Source organism: Choloepus didactylus, chromosome 13 (assembly GCF_015220235.1).
Source record: "Choloepus didactylus isolate mChoDid1 chromosome 13, mChoDid1.pri, whole genome shotgun sequence".
Classification (NCBI taxonomy): Eukaryota; Metazoa; Chordata; class Mammalia; order Pilosa; family Megalonychidae; genus Choloepus; species Choloepus didactylus.
The window spans coordinates 90,963,331-90,990,421 of NC_051319.1; the positions used below are offsets into that span (position 1 = coordinate 90,963,331).

At 39.9% G+C, this 27,091-nt stretch overlaps 1 protein-coding gene and 1 pseudogene across 7 annotated transcripts in view; both read right to left on the reverse strand.

Annotated features, from left to right (window-relative positions):
- Positions 1-27,091, reverse strand: part of PPP2R2B (protein phosphatase 2 regulatory subunit Bbeta) — a 495,413-nt gene that overhangs the window by 171,348 nt on the left and 296,974 nt on the right. The window lies entirely within an intron of this gene.
- On the reverse strand, positions 26,240-27,023 carry LOC119507638 (annotated as a pseudogene).

Sequence of the window (27,091 nt, forward strand, 5' to 3'; positions counted from 1 at the left end):
AACTATTTTATTCCATCCCATCTTTGCCCCACCTCTCCTTGTGGGCTTGGAAAACTCTTACTCATAAGACTCCACTCACACTTCATCTCCTCCCAGGAAGCCTCCTTATAAGTTGAATTAGGTTCATCCTGTGTGAACATTCATTTAACTCATTACCATTTTTGCACTGTTTGTATTCCTAGACATCAGCTCACTGAGGACATTCACTGCTGTTAATTATTTTGGTGTCCCCTAAATCTATTCAAGGTTCACAAATAGCAGATGTTCATTGCACATTTGTCTAATTGGTCAAAGTTCCTTTTTAAGTCAAAGCAGACTTTCTATAGTATGGCCAGATTCCCTTAGCTCATAATTTAGTACCGCACTGATAACAAACATTACAAGGCAAGGCTCTCTACACTCCAACATACTCTAATTTCTCTGTAAAGCATACAAACTGGTACACTAAAGAACTCATTGTTAATACTGGTCCAGATCACATAGAATAGAAGGTTTCTACTGTGTTTGCCTTACAGGTGCTTCAGGAGTCTAAATGATTTAATATTCCATGTGGTGGACGAACCAGTAGGTCTCAGCCTGTTTTGCCCAGCTACATACTTTAATGAGGTGTCCACATGGGGTTCTTTGATAAGCAAACCCATTTCTGCCCTGGCCTTCCTCTGTTTTTCACTCAAGAGAGAGGGCATGGGAACAGAATTGAGAGGGAGAGTTGGTATAATTACCTTGAATCCACTCTAACTTATATTAAAAAGCAACACATTTGAAAACTCCAGTGCTGTAACTGTTATTAACATATTATCGTGGTAACTCTAACAATTACTATAATGTATCAACAATGTGTGACAATACATATTTGTACCCGACTATTTCACTATGACTCTGAAGACAGCGAGAGTGGGCCAATGTTTCTAAACAACTTTTTGGGTAACAGGAAACGTATATTTTTGAAGCTGAAACCCCCTTTCTATATTATGTAAAAATTAAATGAGACAATTGCATACAAAACATTTAGCACAGCATGTAACACAACAAACACCCAATAAATTCAACTAGTGTGTAATAATAACCACATTAATAATTACTATTTATTGAGTGCTTATTATGTGCCAGGCACTATGCCAAAAGCTTTGTATGCACCCTCTTAATATTCCCAACAACCCTGTTAGGTATTGTTTAAATCCCTATTTTACAGATGAAGGAACTGAAATTCATGGAGTTTTTGTAATTTTCACTGGTAAATAGAAAACTGAGTCTGAATGTCTGAAAAGTCCAGTAAGGCATGCTGCCTCTTTTAAAGCAAGCAGGCAGCATTTATCAAGGGTCTGTTTGTCCCACAATGTGTTAGGCAGATGCTGGAATGAAATGAACTCTCTGCCCTCCAGCAACTTACAGTCTAGCTGGAAAGGACAGGCAAGATACCCAAGTGGAAGATGAGAGGTGATAAGACTGTAATGCCTTGTCAACTAACTAATTTAGAGCAAATATGTGCTGGGTTTGACAAATGAGAGACTGGTATGGTCAGGAGAGACCTTGAACTTGAGCTGCACCTGTTGCTCTCTGTAGGGTGTGCCTTCTCTGCTGTGACTTTGGGAGTGGGAAATGTATTGGAAATGCCTGGAGCCTGGAGGCCTTTCTCAAACTTCACTGTTCCCACTCCTACATCCATCCTTTGAGCATCACTGTTGAAGTCTGTCATTGTGTGTTGATGAAAATATTGATACAGTCATCACTCTGAAGTCAGATTACCTGGGTTCAATCTCTCTTTGAACCCTAGTTTTCCTATCCATAAAATGGGAAAAATAATTACAGTAATGAGAAAATGAATGTAAAGTCATTAGCAGGGTGCCTAGCACATAGGGAATATAAGATGCATGGTAGTTAGCATAAGTAGTGATGGTATTTCCTTGACTTCATGAGGGAGAAAAAAGGTAGGAATCACTGATGTAAGACATGTATCAGACAGGAAACTGCTTTGAGATAACCACAAAAGGCTTGGGGCTGGGCCTGCAGCAAGGAGGAGGCAGAGAAGTTGCTGCTGACAGGCACTGCATTTTAAGTTATCTTGGGGCTTAAACTTTCCACTATAAAGACATCTTAGGCTGGCGAATCTTCTTAAACAGATTTGACTACAAATGGCCACTTAAACATAATGGAATGACATCATTTCATACAAAATGTCCTTGGGACTAGCAGAATTCCTTGAATGGACAAAAGTTAAAAAAAAATGTTAATGATGTTGGCTAAAACACAAGAACAGTTTACTTCAGGATACTGAATAATCTCTCATAGAGATTTTAAGAGACAATGAGCAGTTGTGAACAATGTAGTCACAATAGTAAAGCTATTCCTGAATTCACTCAATCATTTCCTGGAGAACTCAGTTTCTCTATCTATTAAGTGGGGAGAACACTAGTACCATTGATTCCATACAGGGAGGTTGCGAGGATTAAATGAGATAATGAATACAAAGCACTTAGCACAGTGCCAGGCACAGAGTCATCACTCAATAAACACTCACTACTCTTATCAGTGAAATCTTAATTTCAGGCTACAGACATGAATAAAATACCTAAGATCTTGCATAACGGTTTTTAGTACTTTACACATCTTCAAACTCTTTGGGGACAATGTTCTAGCCTAATCCATTCTGTTCTGTTCCAGATATTCCAAATCAGTCACAGAACGTGGTGCACAGCATGTCCCTGATAGTTGTGACCTGAATGATGAATGGGTGCATGACATCCAATCCTCATGTTTAAGGAACACATAGAAGGTAAGAGAGACACACAGACAAGCAACTGCGAGGCAGGGTGACTACTGTGCTCTGGGTGCTTAGACGGCCTGAGTGACTAGTGACATTGTCCTGGAAGCAAACCAGACCCAGACCAGGTCTGCCCTGCCTCCGCCTGGCAGGTAATCAAGTAACATGTGCAGAGTATTACCCCACATCTGACCGTAGTCACTTAGAGCTCTCCAGTTGCACCTCTGTCATTTGGCTAATGTTTCGCACACACCAGTGGCGTGACCTGTGACCCCCTGGCCCCAGGAGCACCTCTGTGAGCCTGTTTCGTTAGATTTCTGCCCAGAGCACTTGGCTGTAACAAAGTGGAGAGGGGAATAATCAATACAACCTGAACCAAATGCACACTTAAAACATCAGCCTTCAACTCTGAAATCACACTCTTGTCACAGACATCCAAAGTGCTTTTGCTCCATGATTTATCTGTTCAGAGTCTAGTAAGCAAACATGGAGAGGGCATGCAGCCGGCTCCAGGCCACAGGCACGGGAAGTGCTCTGTTATAAGTGGGAACAGACCCATGCAGAGCTCCCCAGTGTGGCAGAGTAGAAAGCTCACAGCCTGTTCAAATACAACCTCTCAGATTCGCTTTTCTAATTTGGAAAGGATAATAACTAAATTTTTTAAGGCTGTTTTGGCGATTCAGTGAGCAATAATAAATGTAAAGCACCCAGCACTCTGAAATCACAGGGCCCGAATTTTGGCAGATGCTCAATAAGTATAGCTTATTAGAATGGCTTTTCTGATGCTCACACAGAGGTAAGTAAGGCCAAATGCAGTGAAGAGCAGTTCTCACCACACAACCAAATGGTATAACACTTAAGGTTTCCCACCATTCTGTCAGAGATTACTTAATAAACACCTACCCTGTGTCACCTACTGTGTTAGGCTGGGGACCCAAAGATGAATAAGAGCAGGGCCTTGTCTGCCAAGAACATAAACGACTTTAACATACTTCTTAAGAGAGACTGCATAGAAAAGAGGAATGTACAAGAAAACAGGATACACAGAGAAGGGGCACCTAACTCAATATGGAGAAGAGGGAAGTCCAGGTGAGTCTGAAGGATAAGCAGAGAGTCAGCACCATGAGGAAAGGTGGAAAGGTCATTCTAGGTCAACAGAACAGCATCATTGAAGACAGAGAGGCCTGAAATAAGATGGAGAGTGTGTGTGGTACAGGGATGTGAGGGTGGGGCACTGGGCACATGCTAGATAAGGGAAGCTTTGTAGGCCCTCTTTGGAGGGAATTGACCATAGATGGGAGTTACTGAAGGTTTGTAGGTAGGGACACATTTGTATTTAGACACGTTACTTTGGCTTTGGGGTGCAGTGGGAAATGCTACTATGCCATGAGACTATTGAGGGTGCTATTTCTTAATTTCTTTCCAACTTAAGCCAATATACAAGCCTACTGTAGCATGTTCGGGTGGCCCAAATTGGTAATTATACACCAAGTATGACTTTTGGACACTTAATCATTCCCTAATGGACAAGCTGTTTCAAGCAAATATCTCTCAGTTCTCAGGCTCCCTGTTCCCCAGAATCCCTATTTCTTGATCACATACTTGTCCACTTCTGCTGTGCTTGCAAGATTGAGTTCATTACTCTCCATTATGCATATCCACTCAGTCGTAAGCAACCTCAATGGGGAGGTCACAGGTTCCAGCCCTTGTGGTGTCTGCTACGGTTAAGATAACTAAAGTCCCTCCAAGTATGCCAGTCCCAAAGATGCCTGCCTTTATGGATCATCCCCACCCCTTGCAAGAAAGAGACAAATACATGCACATGCATACACACACACACACACACACACACACACACACACACACACACACACAACGATATAAATGTTTGTGCTCACCCCTAACAAACCTAGATCTTCAGTTATTAATAAAATATTAAGCTACTTTATTTAATCACATATTTCACTGCAGCACAATTAAGAATCTCATTCTTCTCAGATATGATTTAATGATGCCAATGATTAAATCTTGGCAGAAAACATATAGTTGTAATGCAAGCTTCAGAAGGAATAAGTAGATTTTGTCAAAAAGTGTGTGATTCATTATTTCATAACACATTTTTGCCCTTAAGTTCCAAGTCAGTGATGAAGACTTTAATATGCTGTAAGAAATTTAGTATTAATTTAAGAAAGCACACTCAGAAATATGATTGCAAATAGTTACCTATTCACCTGCCAAGGCCCACATTTATAAATTAAAAGACATAGTTCTCATGTGATACCTGAATGCTTTTACATTCCTTAGCTAACGCAAGCACAGGTAACCCAGGCCCAGGCAACATGTGTATGCTCAACATAGTACTAGGATGATTTTCAGAATTTTACTATTCTGATAAGAAAAACTGCATAAGATATAACAGGGTAAGAGAAATAAGATAATTCTATAATTCTCTTTTCCTTATTCCTCTGAGCCTTAAGGTCAGGCCTGTGTTTGACAAGCAATAGCACTTAGAAGATGGAGGGAACAATAAATTATGCACTATGAGAAGTGACCGTAAACTACGTGGCGTGAGTACTGATGATATCTATACCACTCTAAATTGCAAAAACTAGTTAAAATACAAAAGGCACAATGTACTCAATTTGAAAACATGGAGACCACTCATATTCTTTCTTCACATCTTATATGCTGGTTCTTAGGCTTTTTATCTAGTTTCCTCCAGCACTGCATACAGTATTTTTAGAACTTGGTTTCCTCATCAGATTTATAAGAAAAGATGGTTAATTCAGGTTTTTATCCACAGGAAATGCTTGGAATAAACTTGAAATCATAGGAGATTTTGTATTTAGGCAAAAAACAGTTCTCTCAAACAGACAACAGAAAGACTTTTAATAAGTCACCCTGGCACACAGAACGGCTTCATTTGGAGTGCCACTTCTTACGGTGCACTGATAATTTTCAAGCCTGGAACAGTCACCTTGGGAAAGTGTTTAGTTCAGCTATTTTGCACAGGATCTTTTTAGACTCTCCATTGGTCATAGCAGTGATTAAAGAATCAATTTAAGATGGTGACACCTATACATTTTTTCCCCAAGAAAGTGAATACTAAAAAGTCAATAACAATGAAATGAGGAGAAAGGAAAAAGCAAAAGGAGTCTCCTGAAAAGCCCTCATTATACCTTCTGTGATGTTCCTGGCTTAAAAGCGTAAGAATGTCTGTGCTAACACGATCTGCTCATGAAAAGTTGCTGTACCACATATTTGGTAGCCTTCGATATATTTTGCTGATGACAAATTCCATTCTCCCTCAAAAAAATTCATCCCAGCATTTTTAGGTTGAAATAAGATGACTAGAAAAAAAGTGCGAGAGAAAATTCCTGTAAATTAACCTGTAAAGGTATGACTGTATTCCAGAGATATCACTCCCTACAATATTCCACCCCCAATAAACGTAGAAAGAACTGTGAATAAATCTCTAAAAGAGCAGCAGGTCTGGAAGGAGGAGATATTAACTCCAGTCTTCAGGGTTTCAGGCAGAAGACTGGAGTTAACATTGGACCAAAAATTGAGGTGGAAACACAAATTCCTTCAAAAGCAGCAATTATTATTATGGCTAATTTGTGCTAAGATCTTTACCAGAATTTCATTAATCCTCATAACCACTACATGAGGTAAATGATCTCAATTTTCAAATGAGAAAACTTTAGCTCAGAGAGGTTAAGTGCCTCAAAGTCACACAGTAAGTTGTGAAGCTGCTTCCAACAGCAGTGCAAGTTACTGTACCACACTTGTGCCTGACAGCACCCAAGAAAAAGCTTAGCAGTAACAGCACAGAATGTGCTAGGTAGAGTTCTCCAGTTTCTCCTCGTATATGTCTAGGCTTCACTAAATAGCCAGGTCGAGGAAGAACCCACAAAACAGTCATATGGGGGAGAGCATGGAAGTGCCTATACCCTTTAAAATTTGAACTTCTATGCCCCCCTTATTCTTACATGTTCAAGGAATCCAAAGACTAATTCAATCAGTCATTTAGTCTACAGGCAAATTTTATTTAGCTCATATTTTGCCTGGGGTTAGTAATCCATGGTAAGACAATCCTGGCATCATGCCCTCAAGACTGTTACCAAGTTTAGCTAAGGAAGTGGTGACTGCCCTGCTGTTAGCTCCTTCCTACGTGGGACAGAGTGAAGCTTCAATACTGGAGAAGTCCATTGTTGAGGCCAATAAGGGCCAGATCCTTACTGAGACTGCAGATGCTTGAACTACGAACTCCCAAATATTTTTGAAATAATTACCTGAGGTGTTCTGGGGGAAAATACCTTATTAGAGACTCACAATGAATATTTACATTTTAAAGGCTCTGAAAAGTCCAGCAGTTAGATATTGGTTAATAGTTTTGTTGTAGCCAGTGCTTCCCAAACTTATGTTTTTGGGTGGGGAGGGCCAGAATGAAACAGAGCTTCATTTTCTCCACTTGTCACCGTCTCCACTGTGACCCTCTAGCTCAAGCCAGTCTCACCTCTCATCCTTGCTAACTTTTTATCCTTTCCCCTTAATAGACAGAGCTCTTTAAATATTGAACTGCATTGTCTTCACTTCCTGTTTCCCAGATTTTCTTATGGTTCCTCATTCTTCAGGTCTCACTTTAGCTATCATCTCTTTAGAGAAAGCTTTTTAACCATCCTAAACAGCAGCCCTCTCCCTCCCCCTTTCCAATCGGTTACTACATATTACAGTGGCAGCATCAGCAACACGTGGGAATGCATTCAAAATGCAAGTTCTCAGGCCCCTCCCCAGTTTCTGAATCAGAAACTCTGGAGGTAGGACCCTCCAGGTGGTCCTGATGAAGTTAAGTTTGCACTGCTCTATCAGTATTTTATTTCCTGCATGTTTATCACAAAATGTAATTCTTTTTTAAAATTGTTTATTTAACTACTATTTTGCAACCCCCCCCCCCCCACTAGACTCATAAGCACATAAGGACTGGACCCTATGTCAGCAATCATTGCTGTGACTGCTGGGGCTTAATTAATATTTGCTGATTGAATGCAATAGAATATGTCCTAAGAAAAACTGCTTTCAGTTAGGACTTGTATTAACCTATGGCTAAACTTCAAGTGTTACGAGCCACATGCTACCAATTTTTCTCTTCATTTATTTATCCAACAAATATTTATTGGCATCTATTATATGCTAGGCACTGGTCGTAGACCCTGTAAGTATCAAAATGGGCAAGTCCTTGTTGCGAAAGAATTTGCATACAAGCAGGACAACAGATAAACACATAACTATTTCATTCAATGTGTTATAACAAAGCTTAGCAAAACATAACAAAAGCATTAAAACATATACATGCATTTGTCTTTGACCTAAAATTTAATTCTAAAAAATAACCAGGAATGTGCACACAGACTTATTAGAAGGGTGTTTATCAAAGCATTTTATACATAAGCAAAAAATCAGAAACAACCTAATTCACAAATTATCCTAGATACAGGATAGGATACTAAAAAACTTGGAGTAATTTAAAAGAATTCTTCACACGTAAATTTCTCACACTATACTGTTAATATTGTATTAATATACAGCTTTTAATTCCATAAAAATGGAAACATATTTACATATATTTGAAAGGTATATACCAAAATCTAGAAAGAAGTTGTCTAGCTGGTATGACAACAGGAAATTTAAATTTTCTCCTTTTATGCCTCTCTGTATTTCCAAATTTTCTACAATGCCCTATTATGGTTAGAGAAAAACATTAAGGGCCCACCTGGGAGGGGGAGGTAACATTGCTATGTGGAGTGGGGGACAACACAGAGGAGGTGTCATCTGGGCTGGGTCTTGAGCACTCGTGGGAGCTGGCTGCCAGGAAGAGGTGTATGCAAAACTGAGAGGCAGGACAAAAATTCTTTATCCGGCAAAACTGACCTTCAAAAATGAGGGAGCGAATACAACACTCACAGATAAACAGAAACTGAGAGAGTCTGTCAACAAGAGACCTGCCCTACAAGAATTACTAAAGGGAGTCCTGCAGGTTGAAAGGAAAAGACAGGAGAGAGAGGCTTGGAGTAGGGTCAAGAATTGAAGATCATTAGTAAGGGCAAAAAAAAGGGTAAATGCAAAACCCAATAGTACTGTGTCCTCAGTACACAATTCTACTCTTTAATTCATATAAGAATCAGAATAAAATTGAGCAAGAAAAAAAAAGTAGGGAGATAGAAAAAGTGCAGTGTTTTGGGGACCATGAGCTGCTCAATGAGGCTGCAGCTCCCCACCAAATTTAGCCTACAGAGAACAATCTGTTAACCTTCTCAAAAGAAAACGAAACCCCATCTGGACAGTGGCATTCTTTATTAATCAAAATCAGAATCTACTTATGTATGATGGGCCATCCATGTTCCATGGGGCTCTCTTCTCAGCATTTTGAAAAACCACAGACAGCTTTCCCATTGTGTGAGGGCAATACAAATAAATAGAAACCATACCAAGGTTTCACTCTGGCTGGATTATTTTAAGATAACATCAGATGGAAGAGGAAGGAGGAGGACATTCAAAGATATCCTTGCATCTTAGACCTAAAGCTCCCAGTGCCAGCATTCTAGAAGCAGGCCTAATCCCATGGTCTGGACTTTGTCAATAGCCAAGGATACTAAATGAGCAGTAAAATATCTCTTTGATGCTCATTCATCTCTCAGCACCAATACAGAAATTTCAAAAGCCAAGATAAGTGGCTTGACAACCTGGAGACAGATGATAAGGTCTCAGCTTTTGATTACTATACACAATAAATCCTTTGTGAACAGGTGCTACTAATATATTTTTTAAATACCCATCTTGTGCTGTCAATCATTTTCAGGTCAATTACATGTGAGCTTGTTGACCTCAGACGTATTCAGATTTAGCTAAAACTCAGTTGAACATAAATTTTGGGGTACACGTGGTTTAAATAGAAGGGATTCCCTGGAGACTATTTATATCAGAGGTCACCAACTCAAACGTCAGTAGAGCAGTGGCAGACGATGCGCTGTCTATCAAAATCAGTTCTTCCCTTTTTCAACAGGAATGGAGTTTTTCTGGGCACATGATTAAGTAGAAACAACATTTTCCAGCTTCTCTTGCTGTAGCAGACAGGCTAGAAGCTTGCCAAGCTATTTTTCCTTTTTCCTTTGATCATATAACTAATCTATATTTTCAGTCTCTCTTGCAGTTAAGAGAGGCCATGTGAGAGAGTTCAGGCCAATGGAATGTGGGTGGTTGTGATATACCACCCCCATCCCCATAGCCTAGCCTGCCCATAAAACAACTCCCAAGCACAATTCTTTCTCTTTTTCCACCTGCCAGGAGAAGAGAAAGGAATTCAAGAACTTACCGAAGGATTATAAGTTAGACCTTCTGAAAATGTTATTTTTAGTTAAGGTGTGGCCACCTGAAATAGACTGGTATTAATCCTATTACTGGAGGCCTTATTGAGAAGGCCAGAGAGAGACGCCATGGGAGCAGCCAGAAGCTGGAAGTCAAGCGAACTCAGAAGAGAAAGGAGAAGAAGCAGCCATGTGTATTGCCATGTGATGGAAAAGCCAAGGAACCCCAAAGTTGCAGGCCAGCTGGAAGATACTTATTCTGGGCAGATGCAAGCCTTCTAGCCTCTGAAACTTGAGCCATAAACTCCTGTTTTTAAACCAACCCATTGGATATTTGTTTTAGCATATGGAAAACTAAAACAACGTTCATTGTAGCATTGCTTATTGGAGTAGAAAATGGAAATGATCTTAATTACATCCATAGAAAAGTGGCTAAATAAATTCTGGAACATCCATATAATAAAATACAATGCAGCCTTTAAAAAGAATAAGATGGCTCTATATGTGTTGATGTGGAAAGTCCTCTAAGACCTACTGTTGAACACAAGAAGCAAGTTGCAGGATACTCCATTCACTAATACAGCAAAGATTTAGTGACTGTTTGTATGTCATGCACTGTTTTAAGCACTGGGGATAAAGCAGAGAACAATACAAAAACCCACCCTTGCCCTTATCAAATTCGAATGCACACAGAATATACATTCTTAAATCCTAACACTATATTTATCAGTAACATATATATGTTTATTACTAAATGCAGAGAAAAGATCCAGAATGATATCCACCAAATTGTTCATGGTGGCGACATCTGGAGAAGAGAGTGGATTTGGGTGAGAATTAGGGGGTGATATTTACATTTTGGTCTATGTTCTTCAGTGTTGTTTGAATTGTTTTTATTGGGAATGCATTTGTATATTGCTCGGGTAGTTAGAAAAGCCCCAAATAATGGAACCCAAAAAGTGCTCTGCTAAGGCCTAGCCTTGGAGCCCCTCAAGGTCCACAGCTGAGAAGGGTCCACAACAAGCACCTTCTCTGCCTTATTTATTTACACCTACAAGAAAGATTTTTTTTTTTTTTTGAACAAAGGCTTCTGTGGCAACAATAGTTTAAAAACAATCAACCCCACTCATGTTCGGATAATACATACAAAATGGAGCAAGGAATAAGGGCGGAAACCTCATTTGGGCATAACACCAGACTAATCCCAGATCAGTTAAAGGTTTTCATTGACCAGACCTTTCGATATTAAGATTCCTCTGCCTATAAAGAACAAGATTTCCGCCTCTGAGATGTCAAATAGCACTCAGTAAACACCATCAATGAGTTCTGATATGGAAAATGCATTTTCAAATAGAAGGGTTTTGTTTGGCTTATTTTAAAATTGTGTTAGCACCCAGAAGACCCCTGTAATAATGAAGATAAAGTTAATCCAGTAATGCATTTACCATAGTAAATCTCCAGAACAGAAACACATTACTTCCCTCTGATGGAATTTTAAATCAGCATAAGGGATTACACAGTCTTATTCAGCTGATGGGCAGCGACTGGGAAAACACAATGGATTATGGAAAACGACCCTCATGGATACCACCATTTTTGTGCCAGGAACTCCGTTTGGACCCTCCATGATTAATATGTCTGATATGATTCTGGAGAGGTGGTGTCTTTTTTTCTCCTCACTTCTTATTTCATCTTTTCAAAAGGTCCCACAGAGCAGAGCCAGGCTTCACACTCTTCTTTCAGACTGCGGTTTATAACAAACTGGATTTGAATTAAAGCTGTGGAAACGATCTCACACCACTACAACTCCATTTTTGGTGTTTGGTTGACTAGGGGAAATAGAGCACAGTCTTTCTTTTATTAGCACATCCACCAAAATCATGAATTATGACCTAAATATAAGTCAAGCAGCCTCAAAGAATATTGAGTATTAAATGATGCACAGAGCCTAAACAGAATCAAAGTCCATTCCTTCCTTTTTTTCTTTTCAACTTGCTGTTTTCATGGGCTCCAAGATTTGCAGTCACTCAAGTTTTATTTCTGTACATATAAAATAAAGCAACCAAACATTATTTTAGGCCAAATTATCTCCCAATCAATCCAGCTATTCTAGAACATCTTAACCATAGATAGCAATTTTAATTGCTATATTTTTTTAAGTGCAAATTATCCAGATAATCTGTTTCCCTTAGCACTCAGTGACAGCGTACCTGGGACATCCCTTCCCCCAAATACCTCATTCTAACCCTCGCCCCTGCTCCCAAAGCAATCTTATGATAACCTGTGGTAATGGGTATTGCCAGCCATAAAAGGAAATGAAATATCCTAGAACTCATAGGCAAAGCGACAGAGAAAATGCACATTTTGTAGGCCTGATGAATTCTGTGGACTTATAAGCCTTGAACTAGTCCTGAGCAAAATGAACAAGTAAAATACTTCTTAGTATCCAGAAGTCCCTTTTATTCTCTAGAATCTTTCGATACACTAACTTGATGAATGACTTAAAACTGCGTTTTCAGGTTTCTGAAAACTGACAGAATGGTAACATTTACCCCATGGGGTGGTTATAAGAGTGAAGGGAGTTGATATATGCGAACTGTTTCACACACAGTGCCTGGCACATGGAAAGCACTCACTAAATGATAGCTATTTTTGCTGTTATTACAAGCACTACCAGCAATACATTTTTCTTATCATTAACTGAATAAGGCAAATACAGTCTGAGAACCAGGACCAAGGGAAGAAAGCCAGATTTTAGCAAAATCAGGGAAGATCTCCCTAATAATGGCAGATTTCAAAACTGAAGGCATTACTAGGAGGGAGCGACCTTCCCAACACTGGAGATTTCATCTGAAAATTGGATGATCACTGGTTGGCAGAGGGGTCCTAAAGGGAATCCAAACAAATGGCAGGATGTTGGACAAGATGAGGGGCAAAATGCCTTCCAGTGTCATCTTCTATGAGCATTTAACATGCTCATGGTTAAACCATCTTTCTTCTTCTGTAGAGAGTGGCAAAAACCTTAGAGTTCCAGCATTCCTGATGACAATTTACTATCCTGGTCTGGTGACATCTCCCCTGTAAATATTCTTCACTATAAATATCTCCCGCCTGAAATGCCCTTAGAGCTTATAAGGTTTCAAAAAGCAGATCACCTTAAAATAACTGTTAGCCAAATTCTAGAATGGAACAGATTTCTCCATGAAATTATCATGTAGAAAATAAAGTTCTCCTAACCCTAACTGTCTCCACTAGAGTGTTTGCAAGGGTAACATCCAGGGACGTGACATGATTACAAAGGCCATAATAAAGATGTGAATGTAATTTCCACACGTGCTGCCAACCTCAAATATGCAGCCTACTCAGAGGCAATTTGAGAAAAAATTGTCAAGGCTATTGTCAGTGTTGTCACTTCTTGGCTTTCTTCCTCCCAGGGGATGTGTCTTATTCATTCTTGGTCTCACCGATGGCACCCAGCACAGTCCCTTGCAGGCATTCAATAAAGGTCTCTTGAGTCAAATTTTCACTCCTCCTAGACTTCCTATATCATGAGTTTTCTACTATAAACAGGAACATGAAGAGAGGAGACGGCTCAAATGTAAAAAGCAGGGACAAATGGCACAGTCATAAAAATAGATTGCTGGGCCACAGAAGGCATGTTTAAGTAACCGTTTGGAAAACTCAGGATCTAATCAAACACATCTGTGCCTTATATGCTCTACCTACTGTCTTGCCTGAAGTGAGGATATTTAAATCTGCATTAGTGGGGCACTACCACCCATCTATGGAAAAACAGAGCCGGACTCCAGTCTGCTTGGGTGGGTCTTCAGGACGACTGCTAGCTGACCAGAAAATACTTAACGTGGGGGTTTCAGTATGGGGCAGAATGAACACAGCTGGCTGGCACAGCCAGCCATTAGGAACAACAACAAAAATACCATTTGATTCGTGGGCTGAGCCATTCTGTCTTGGGAAATCTCTTTAAAAAAGTAGCTGAAAATGACATTTCAGCTCTGATATTCCTGGCCAAGACTGCACCTTAATCCAGAGATTCAAAAATAGGACTTCTAGATGGTGTCAACACAGTGACACTTGAGCCTCTTCTCCTTTAGTGCTTCAGAGTGATTTTCAGCTCTTTTGGAGATAGCACAGGAGGCTAAATGGACTGAGCGCTGGAAACAGGGCCATGCTCGCATCTCATTTCCAGAAAATGGATTACCACTAGCTGTTGACTCTTGAATTTCCTATCACGAGATCTCAACCCTGGGCCTGATGTACAGTGAGGCGTGCGATTGGCATTTGCAGAAACCTTGACGTCCCACACTGAGGTTCATGATTGGTGTCAGACAAAGGAGTGTATTAAATGACTGCCAGCCTGATGATAAGCCCAGTTATTACCGAGGTGTAGTTTCCACAGGTCTAAAGACTCATAGTGCTGGCACTGAAGCATGCCGGGGAGAAGATAAAATTTAATTAATAATTTCCTCAGAGGCCAACAGTCTATTACAACCATGTTCCTTGTTGTTTTCTGCAAGGACCTTATAGCTCATAAACATTACGGATGCATGTGTGGTCATAGTCTTATCCCCAGTTTTAATTTATGGCTCAGTTCCACTGCATAACCAGATAGACCAAAATGAAGATTTTCAGATGCTACGACTAGAAACATTACAGGTTCTCCATAAGGTAGGGGTGTGCCTCTTTCCATTCCGTTTAGCCCTGTGCCTAGAATGACAGTATCATTTCCTGGATCCCTACATATTATGGGCAAAGATGGGCATGAAAGTGAAATCTGCTTCTGAGGTATAGGGGACACATTTTGGTTTCTGTTAGAACTGGAGAATCCAGACAGTAAATCAAGGTACCTCTGTTGTATTCCATAGAGTCTCTCAGTCCAATTGTGTTTGGAAACAAAAAATTGCAAGGAATGATATAATATGGGGGTAGCACTTGTCCCCTACGGTAAAAACCTTGCTCCTTTACCACTGAATGAAAATTTATTTTGAACCTATTACGTGCCCAACACTTTGAAAGCTGTGGGAGAAACAAACAAAAAGTTTGTCTCTAGGATCAGTCCCTAGCACAAAATCAAGTTATGTGTTTCATAAATGTCTTTTGAATGTATGAATCTATGATTTGATGGTGGGAGGTTTTATATTTTGAATCACTGAAAACATGGGTAAAATTTATATAGTCAGAAAAATCACAAGAAAAGCCATTAAAAATGATAGTTTATTCCTTTTTAGAATTGAGAACCAATGTTTGCTAAATGCCTAGTGCCAGACCTCATGGGAATACAGAGAATGCTGCAGCAAGCACTGGTGCAGACGTTCAAGTCTGACTGTCCAAAAGCAAAAGTGACTCCTTGCAACGCTCCAGGATAAAACTCCAACTCCAAGCATGGCAGTTGGAATCTCTACAAATTGGTCTCTAACTGCATTTTCTACCCTTATCTTTGCCATATTCCTCTCTCCATCCTGTGCTATTGTCTATTACACCCCACTTCCTCCAATCACCCATGCTTGCTGCAGCGCCTGGAACAAATAGAGACTCAAATACTTAATGAATGAATGAACTAAATAAAAAAATTATCGCTATGCCTTTTGCTGTCGGCATTCCCTCTGGGTAGATGTTCTTCCCCAATTGCTGGTCCATTGAAACCGTCTGTTCTCCGGAGTCTACCTCAAATACTATTAGAACATACTAGTCCATCATTGGTATCCATTTCATTCACTCATTCATTCACTCATTCTTGTATTTCTCATATCATTCTAAAATGGTTAAGGCATCAACATATGTTGGTCAAATTGCATGGAAGGATAAGAATATCTATGGCTTTATGGGGACATAGTGGGACATAACCTCCAGTACCAAAGCAAGTCACCTTTCTTCTAATTCTTGCCCATATCCCAGATGATGACGAGAGTAGTTAATACCATTACGGAGCAATTATTATTTGCTCTACATATATAATATTCACATATATTTACTCACTTATGCCCATAACACCACCATGACATATGTATAATTATCCCAAGTTATGAATGAGGAAACTCAATCTTTGATGCATTACTTAAACTTGCCCCCAAATCACACAGCTAGTGACAGCAGTGTCAATATATTGACCCAGGTATAAGTCTAAACCTGAGTTCTCAGCCACTATTACCCCACCTCTCATTAATTCTTAGCTCATCATAAACAGATGTGAAAGTGTGTCTAGTGAGTTACAGGTCTTGAAAAAGAAAACCTGAGCATTTCTTGGGCATTTGTCTACTTTAAGCCAACTATCCAAATCTGTGCAGTTATTGGACCAACTAGATATTTTTTCTACATGTATACAAATGTCTTGATATTTGGAAAACCTTGATACTCAAGCATGCATTTCAGATTTATCTGAATGCCAATCTCTATATAATAACTCAGGCAGGACATTTTTCCTGAAAATAGAACATAAGAGATCTGAACTAATAAGACCAAAATTTTCAGACAGAAAGCATATATTCCTTAACCAAATGAATTTTTCTTTCAACCTATCACAACATTTCATAGAATCAGAGTTGCCTAAATGTGCTACTTTATGTAGACAGATAATTTGAAGATATTACAAGCAGATCAAATTGAACTAAGGTTCAAATATAGGGAGAAGGAAGATGCTAGGACTGGGAAACAAAGTTTGGGTCAACCCAGATTCTTCACCTTCCACTTCCATGATAGAATCAGAACTCTATATAGATATTGAAGGTCTAAATGCTGTTGATTCAAACCACAATAAAGATATCATTTTGAACCCCCTTTACATTTGGAAAACATAAGATTTCAATATTAATCCAGGAATCTCAAGATCCAAAATTTCCCTCTAAATAGCATATCCTATGATCTCTCACCAACTTATAAACTTACAAAATCCAAAGAGATAGCTCCAGTAATTAATATTTCAGCCTGATCAATGGCTAACTTCGTCTTCCATTTCTTACCAGATTTTTCTATTTGCTCTCTTGATTTTTCATTTATTGCCCAAATCATATCATAGAAAATGACATGAGAGCCTCTAGACCTCACACCTCAATAGTTGTTTTCTTTCTTGCCTGTTTTTTAATCGAGTTGGTTTATATTTCTTCCACTTATGCTCCATGTATGGTGACCGCCTTTGTTTCTGAACTCCCTTGGCTAATTCATTACATCAAATGAACTTAGGAAAGACAGTGTGTGTGTGTGTGTGTGTGTGTGTGAGAGAGAGAGAGAGAGAGAAGTTGAGAAGAGGGGAATGTAGATGGAGAGATGTGGATATAACAGTATCATAGGATTATTTATAAATGTGGAAAAATATCTTAAAACTGCTGTCGCATAGTCTGACTCAAATTCTGCTTTTAGGAAAATTTTCCCCAAATTTGCCCAAAAAATAGGCAAAATTTAGTAAGGGTTTTTAAGAATAATGAAAAACTAGAAATAACCAAATGTCTAAGAATAGAGGCTAGGTTAAATAGATTGAGGTACATTTATATGGTAGATTATTATACAGTCACTGAAAATCATATGATAGAAGAATTTTTAATGATATATCCATAACATATTTCTATACAGATACATGTGTGATCATGAGCTCATCCCCAGTTTAAATTTATGACTCAGGTTGCACTGTATAATCAGCTAGACTGAAATGAAGATTTTCAGGTGCTACAACTGGAAACACTATATACTGTGAGTAAGATATGGTATGGTATAGGATGGTATAGAAAAGTATAGTATTGGCCCTGTTTTTATTAACAATATATATATGCATAGAATAAAAAGACAAAGATTTCCACCAAAATATTCACAGACCATAACTCTTGAGTGTTTTCAGGATTCCTTGTTTCTCACCTATCTTTTGCTGGCTGTTGGTGATTAAATAGCATGAATATTTTTAATTTTTTATATTTAAGCTTTTATGTATTTTTTCTATTTCCATGCTCCACATAATTTTTATAATCAGTTAAATATCATACTATTAAAAAATAATTTGTCAGAGGCTATAAACTGGTTTAAAAAACCCCAGCATTTCTCTAATTCAAAGCACCAAAAGGGAAACTCGTGGAGTTGTTTCTCTTTCCTTGCAACTGTCAACAGACCCACGTGTGTAGACAATACAATCTGCACATCCCTGACAGTAGGTGAGATGAATTTCTATGAAAGTGAAACAAAACCCCTTTAGCCCCGAAGACGTTAATCGTTAAACATCAATCTGGTCCCCGGCATTGCAGAAATTTTGTCACTATCTGGTTGGGGGACAGGAGGAGCCAGAAGGTTGTGCTCCTGCCTGAGCGACCCAATCAGTATCTCAGACATTAGGAGAATATTAGGGAGAAATACGATAGGAATGCATGCATGCGTGTTTCTGTGCGTGACTATGTGTGTGCCTTTTAACACATAATTTAGCAGAACTTAGCCCACAAAGGAAGGAGGGGCACTGTGATGGTGAGGGATCAAAGTACTTCAAGACCTTTTGGGCCACGGAGAACAACAGGCTGGTTAAAAATTTGCTCTTTTATTGGAAATTAAATAAAAAACAACACAACAATATTTTAGCCTGTGTTTTCCAAAACGACATACAACTTTTGTCTGTACTATATGTCTATATATGAAGAAGGTTTTCTCACAAAACCACCATAAAACAAAAGTGTAATCTCAGTATCTGAAACTAAAAATTTTAGGGCAGTCTAGGTCCCCTGGAGGTTTAATTTTGATATATTTGGGAGAAAATGATACTTTACTTAACTTTACTTTTAAGTAAAATATGCTGCTGTATCACCCTGAAAAAAACAGCTGTGAATGAAAATTCTTCCAGACCCATTTTAATTAAGTAGGAAAGATTTACATTAACACCACTAACACTCGTGGGAAAATTGATTCAAGACAACCACTCTTTGGGAATATTGGACATTTCCCCACTGTAATCTTATTTACCCTGCCCACATCTTCAGTAAATATCATGAATTTTGGTAATGGCAAATCTGCTTTAATATAGCTTAACATGAATTCAGAGCTGGAATTCTAAATATATGTAATCTAACTGTATGGACTGTTGTTCTTAAATCTAGTATTTAAAGTGCTAGTTCACAGTTGACAAACATATCAATGCAACTTTTTCACTTAAATCACAGATCTTCAGAATAATGGCGACTATATAGATATTAAAATGTTGTTCATTGTTTTATTAGAATATCTCTATCTCACAAAAGAAAATCCTGTTACTTTAACTTTACAGAAGGTCAGTTCTCTGAGGAGTTCAGTCTCCAATATTCTGAGATGTCAGAACTATGAAATTTAAGGATTGGACACATACATTAGAAGCAAATTTAAGAATAAATACAAGAAGATGGAGGATCAACTTGTGGAACCTATGACTGCAAAGAGAAGCAAACAGAAAACAAAAATCGCCCAAATGTATGTAGAGCACTGTTAAGAAGAACCCCTCTCAGAAGTTATTCTTGAGCTTTAGGATGACTCTAAGGGTCCCCCTTTCCTTCTCCACTTTTCTGTGGCACACTCTTCAGTAAATACCACTTTAAACGCTTTATTGTGGTTTACCTGGTTGTCAAGTTAAGTGCTCACTGAGCTGGTCAGCTAGGTGCCAATTATGGAGTTGGCCCCTCCCTGTTTATTCTACATCCTGATAAGGAAAACTCTGCTATTTCCTGAAACTTCTTGCTGCCACAGAATTCCACCCACCTGGGGAGTTACTGATAACCACTGCCAAAGTGCTGTTCTGGGAGTTGGGCGTGGGGGGGGTGTTGGGGGGGGGGGTTGGGAGCTGTGCAGGATACTTACAGGCAAGTGAAGATATTTATAGTGCCTTCTGCTTTCTCCAAGCTCTTAGGTTTATAACTCTACTGGTGTGTGTGGTTTTTGTTTGTTTGTTTGTTTGTTTTTTTTTGTACAGACTGTTTTATTCTTTTGCCCATGTTAATGCTTCTTGGTATCAGGGCGATCTGGGATGATTTGGTTTGATTCTCACTGCCTCTCTACAGAGAAGAAAATGAAAGTGATGCATTTAGGTATGAAGTAACCTAGCATTTTCCTTCATATTACAGATCAGAGAAAGGGAAAACATTCCTGGAAGCAATAAAATGATAGTGCCTCTAAGATTTTCTTTAATTCAAGTAACTAAGGAAACTTTTCTTTATAACCAAGCAAGCAACGATGCTTGCTACTTAGTTTATGCTTATTATAAACCAAGACTAACACAAAGTGCCTTATGGGGTCATTTTGTTCATTCCTCACAACTCAATGAAGTAGGTACTATAATAAATCCCCGTTTTACATAAAAAGAAACTGATGCTTAGGGATGTTAAGGATTTGCCCAAAGCCACATAGCTTTTTAATAGTAAATCTGGAATTTGAAAGTTAGGTCTGTCAAAAACAAGTCAGGCAATCAATCAAATAAATGGAAAGAAAAAAAAAAACAGTACTTACAAACACTTTGTTATTTCCCTTTCCATAGTCTGGGCTGAGGGTTGCAAATTCCTATGTGTGTAATGTCAATGAGTGGAGCAGGCTGGGAGAGGCCGTGACAGCCTGGAGTCTCACACATGAGCTTGGGTGGGAGGCTAACTACTGCCCACAGTAGCCAGCTGTGGCCACAAAGGATGCATGTGCCCACCCTGGCCAGACTATCAGGGTTTTTAAGGGAAGATGGAAATACAGATATTTTTAAATTTTTAAAATCACCTGAAATTTAAATGTTGGCAACTCACTAAAAAAAAATAATAATAAATAAAAATAAATGCTGAGGGCCAATTCTATACTGGCTAAACAAAAGCCGTCTCCAGGTAGAATTCAGTCCCTAGTTGACCAGTTTCCTTTTTTTTTTTTTTTTTTTCCTTTGACAGGTGTGATGACAGTAACACCGTGGATACAATATCTCTAAACAGCTTTGACCCCATTGTTGAGTCTCTTCACTTCTGTCTTTCCACTTCGGTAAGGAACTCAGTACCAAGTTGACTCTCCTACCTCTGCTCTGGAGGCAATATCCAAACTGAGCAGGTCTGCTTCCCCAGCTGGCATGACAACCGCCCCTCCCTCTCCCGCAGGCTGTTGTGTTAGCATCCCTGGAGTTGCCTGCGGCTTTCTTATGTGGCTCATCTATTTACTGGCTTCCGCTGAGTCTAGCTGTATTTTGTGTCTTGGAGGAGAAAAGAAAAAAATAATCCTTCTCAGACTCCAAAAAAAACATAGCTTAGCTTCAACCTTCTTTGTCTAGATTTTAGAGATGATGATACATTCTACACGCACCAACATTCCTTCTCCTTTGCATACCCTGGGAAAAAGGAAGAGTAATTGCTCTCTAAAGTAGGGAAGATGAGGGTGGGCAGAGAGACATGAAATCACAGCATAAAATAATTTGGAAAAGCTCTTTAAAATCAGGGGCGAAGGGTGCTATTTAAATTGTTGCACGGGGTTTACATTTGGACCCCCTGCAACAATAGAAGCAAACTTCTCTCTGGTTTGGGGTTTTAACATACACAAACCTCTGTATCATTCATCTCCCTGAGTTTCTCTCAGAGACTTTAGCATCAGCAAATCAATCTTGCTCACTGTTGTATCCCTAGCACCTGGCACAAACATTAATAAATATTTGTTGAATAAATGAATGAAATGAAAGAAGGGCTCAGATCATTTGGGACCAAGATAACATCTATGCAGTGATGTATTCATTCAAATATGCTGGAATGAACTCAGGTCCCTAAGGAGTGTGCTTGAGGAACAAAAGGTGGCCGCAGTCCAGCTCACTAGGAAGCTTTTTGTTTCGCCCTGTAGAGTGAAATCTGAGGGCAACAGCTGATTTTCTCTGGACAAAGGAGGGGGAGAGGGGATTTTGAATGGATATGTGGTGGTGAAGAGGAGGGAGAAAGTAAATGAAACTTGAGAGGGCAAATAGGCAAGACAAGGGAGAAAGAAAAGGATGGTAGGGCATGCAATGTAATCCTTTCCCCAATCTCTCCATAAAACTCCATCAATGATTCTGGAGTCAAGTTACAGAGTCAGGAATAACAGTACGGCTATCATGTGTGTGTTCAACCTGAAAAAATTAATATGAAGACAACAAAGTCCTTTCCTTCTGGAGAAGCCTTATACCACAGAGAAATAAAACATTATACCACAATACAAAATATCGCTCAAAGATTTTCACAAATCACCACTGTGCTAGACCCTGGTGATGTGGCAAAGAACATGCTCAGGATCCCTTGCTCTCAAGGAGAAAGAGGCAATAAATCCAAGGACTGGGATAGTATCAGTGATAGAGGCTTCAGGAATAAGGAGGGGGTGACAGATGACAACGACGATGAATGGGATCTCATGTTAACCATGTGGTCAGGGTCAGCATCTCTGAGGAATAAATGAGCTGAGGCCTGGAGGATGGGAAGAGGTCAGCCATATGAAGACCTGTGCATAAAGCTTTCTAGGAAGAGGAAGAGTTAAGTGCAGATGCCCCAAGGTGGCACAAAGGAAAGTGGTAGTGATGGGGTGTAGCAGATGATCAGAGAGGCAGGCAAGGGCCAGATCAGGGTGATACAGAACATTGCTAGGTCTGGAAGGATAATGGGTGGACTCACAAAGGCTCAGGCAGGATGAGAACTGCAGTGCAAAGGTAAAATGTAATCACAACACAAGGGTTGTAGCAGGCACCGTCTCTGGGGGAAATGTTCTCAGAACACTAGCCCTCCAGGGGGTGGGAAATAATGTAGTGTAGTTAATTGCCCTTTGGGGCTGCTCTGTGTATGAATGTAAAACCGGGGATTATCGAGCCCCAGATGCAAATGAAAAGGGCACAGTGGGTCACTGGTTTTCCTGAAGATTCTTCTCACTTGAGGTAGAAGTGGAAATGCCAATTATCCTCATTCTGAGGAAGGGAAGGGGGGGGGTGGGGAGAATGGGAGAGGAGAACTACCCGGAGAATTGTGCTTCCGACTAGTTTGCAGATTGGCTTGAAAATCATAACCACCCTCAAAATAAGAGAAAAGTAAAAAATGAATTTGAAAAAAAATCCTGTGCTCTTGGGACTTTAAGCTATTAGAAAGACCAGTTATTTGGCTGATTTTCACACTTCATTAGCATATGCATAATTTAAGGAGCAACATGCTGGGGGTCTGGCACGAGTGAGGGCAGCTCCCTCACCCACAGACTGGAAATTGGGGCAGTAGCATTGGGAGTGCTTAATTACACTAGCAAGACTATAGAGATCAGTACTGCAAAGAGGGATGAGCATATGATGGAGACTTGGAACAAGAACAGAAAGACATAACAATGTCCACTTTACCCACGAGCACACCTGCACTGAGAGATATAAGGCAGCATTGCCAGAATATTCCTCCCAAGAATAAAGTCATCTGTGTTAATTCTCATGCTCCCCACTTCTCTTCCTGCCAACACCCTCAATCAGATACTTCATTTTCTTTTCCAAAAATCTGGCAATTCCAAGAAAAGTGAAGTATTATGATTGCCAACATTCCACGTTCTACATTCCATTTAAAATCTGAAGAGAGGAAGAAAGAAATGGGGTGATATTTTGGGGACAGAATACAATGAACTCTAGGAGAAGAGTCAGGCCTTCAAACTTTAATTCTGAATTATCTGACTAGATCCACAAGAAGAACAATTGCAAAAGCTCACAATAAATTCTTCAAATTAGGAAACTTTCAGGATTCCTTTCCCTCCACTCACAAAATATCCTTAAAACCCTAGAGAAGGTGAAAAAGAAGAAAAGCCCTCTTTTCTGGCAATGGGAAGGTTCAATTATGCCCAGTCATCCGTCTTTCTGAATTTGTTTCTTGGCTTGTGCCCTTTGGAGGAACACATATGTAACTTATAAACTGGTGAATGGAATGGTTTGGGGTCTTTCAGAAAAGAAGTGGCAGGGTTTTCTACAATTCTCACACCATATCTCATCTTACCACCATGTTCAATGTCAAATAACCAACTTTACAATGTCAATATCATATTGATATATCAATACCATTCTGAGATGATTTTCAGATCTTTTCTGTTCCTGGTACCTGCTCAGCATCATTTTTTCCTTCTTCTGTTAGGAGAACTGTAATTTTTCTTTCTCTCAGTTCAATCTGCTGTGTGTGTGTGTGTGTGTGTGTGAGAGAGAGAGAGAGAGAGAGAGAGAGAGGGGGAGGGAGGGTGGGAGAGGGAGAGAGAGAGAGGTGGGGGGCAGTGACTGGTTTAAGGATAAAAAAGTCCAATTTGGACCAATGGGATTTAGGTCTAGGACTTTTGTTGGTGCGTGAGAGAAGGTTCTAACATACTACTTTCACTCCCCTCATATCAACTGCCCACAGCTCTCCAAATATGACAAGCATTTTCATACCTCTGTACTTTTGCAGATGCTATTCCACTTCTTGAATGAAAAAATCCATCGGTTCTTCCATGTTATTTTGGCTAGAATCCCCAAACCTCATGCTAAACATTCAACTTAATAAGCATGAACGCACTACTATTATACCAGACCATAGATACTACTGGACAGTCATTGGTTGTCTCCCCAGAAACAATTGTCCTCTTCTCCTGCCAACAGTCCCCTGACTTCCCTCTTTCTCATCCTCAAGTATAATTTGGGTGGCACCGATTCCCCTCTCAACATCAGAATTTGGCCCTAATTGGCTTAAGTCTGCCAGTTATTTCATCTTGCTGGGTACAGGGAAGAAATTTTAAGATGGGCACAGAATCTAAACAAAGTTAATGCAATATTAGGAGATGTTTCCTAGGGATTTAAGGAGATGTGAAGCTCTGCACTGTGGCAGTCAATTTTCTACCATAGAGAGTGAGCCTGGAACAGCTGCTGGATCTCCATAGAAACAGAGCAGATTACAGGCCCAGAATGACATATCTGAGCTCTGGATTAAGTCTTACCTAAAGCTGGTGTTCTTCTGAACTCTTAAGTTGTGTGTGCTGAATTTCTGATTGAGCAAGTTTTCAGTATAATTTTTCAGTCCTTTCAACCAAAAGAATCCTGGCCAATACATCGACAAAAATATTAAACAATTCAAGAGCCAAGACAGAAACCTCTGAAGAATTATAAACTATATTCTAAGTCCCAATTGTTCATTCATTCATTTAACAAATATTTGAACACATGCTATGTTTCAGGCACTGTTCCAGGATGTTGCGGATATAGCAGTGAATAAAACAAGATACTTTTCAAGCACAGATTCTAGTGGAGGGAAATATACAATAAACAATAAGTCAAGTCTATAGAATGTTAGAAGATGACTACGGGAAACAGTAGAACAGGTTAAGGAAGTTCAGAAGGGCCAAGGGTGGAAGGGCATTGCAATTTCCATTAAGGTATTTAATACAGGCTTCATCGAGAAGATGACACTTGAAAAAAGTCTTAAAGCAAGTCAGGAAATTGATCATGTAGGTATCTGGGGGAAGAACATTCCAGGAAGAAGAAACAGCAAATGCTAAGACCTGAGGACTGTTGAGCTTGAGCAGCAAAAAGAAGGCTGCTGAGCAGGGAGAAAGCAAAAGAAGATGAGGGCAGAGAGGAAGCTGGAGGGCTGATGGTGTAGGGCTTTGTAGGACACCGTAAAGGCCCTTTTAACCGAGTGAGATGGAGAGTCATTGGAAGATTTTGAACAACGAAGTGATCAGATATGGCTTAAAATTTTAAAAGAAATCAGTCTGGTTACTGGGTGGAGAGTAGATTTGGGGGTCAAGGGCAAGGGTGGAAGCAGGAGACTGAAAATGATGCACGTTAGAGAGTGGCTTGGATCACTGTAGCAGTGGAAGTGGTGAAAAGAGGTTGGACCCTGGATTGCTTTTAAAATAGAGCAAATAGGATATTTTGTCTTTCATTTTTTTTTATTTAAAAGAGCATCATCAGACCAGAATGTGAATACACTCCAGACTTGGATTCTAATAAGTGCTGGATGAAGAGAGACCCTATGCCACAAAAGATGCGAATCACTCCCTCCAGGAGACGGCCACCACCTCCTGCGTGTAGCTCCAAGGCCAGGGCAGTGGGAGAGACGCTGCAGGGCACTTCTACTGCCCTTTAAGAAAGCATGAGTTACATGCTTCCTAAGGCTGGCAGAACTGTATTTTTCCTCTTTAGGTCACTCCGCTCTTACTGGTCTTTGAAGTTGGCCTTTCTCTTCTCCACAAACACAGTCATCCCTTCTTTCCAATTTTCAGTGCAAAAGTCAAATAAAACAGTTTCTTCTCAAACTTATTGCTTTCTATCAATGTCATTCCAAAAGCTGCCTTCACTGATTCTTTGGCCATTGCTGCTACAATTTTAGAATTGCTGACAATTATTTTCCACACACTGGATGGTTTCTTCAACCAGTGTCTCAATTCCATGTGCCTGGAATCCTGTACTGATATGACCACTGGTGTGGACTATCTCCACCACCAGTGACTTCCCAATGGTGCAGGTGAGTTTCTGTGTGACCTCTGCACCTGGAATAGTTCCTAGTAAGATTTCTGGCTGTGCAAACTGAGCTTTCTCCCCAGCATAGATGATGTCACACATCACAGCAAACTCACTGCCTCTGTTCAAAGCATAACTGTTGACCGTTTTGGAACAGCCAGTTCTGCATTTCCTTGACATGGGCTCCAGCTGCAAAAGCTTTATCCCTACTGGTGAGGACACAGCCCCAATAGCTGGGTTGTCTTCAAAGGCCTCCAGGGCCTGGTTGAGTTCTGTGTGACCAGGCCGTTGCCAAAGTATGGTGAGAGCTTTGGGCTGGTTCAGTAGTATCAGACCCATATTGCTCTCCTTCCTCTTCTTCTTCTGTGATGATGTACTCAAAATTAGCACTCATGGTCAAGGAGCATGGTGCCAAGCAGCTGGTCCAGTGTTGTAGCAGGCTGTGGATAAGAGGCAGCAAGGCGCACAGGGAGGCCATGGCACACGGAGGATGACTCGAGTCAAGAGGGTTTTATGATGCATTGCATGTGGAGTGTGAGTCAAGAA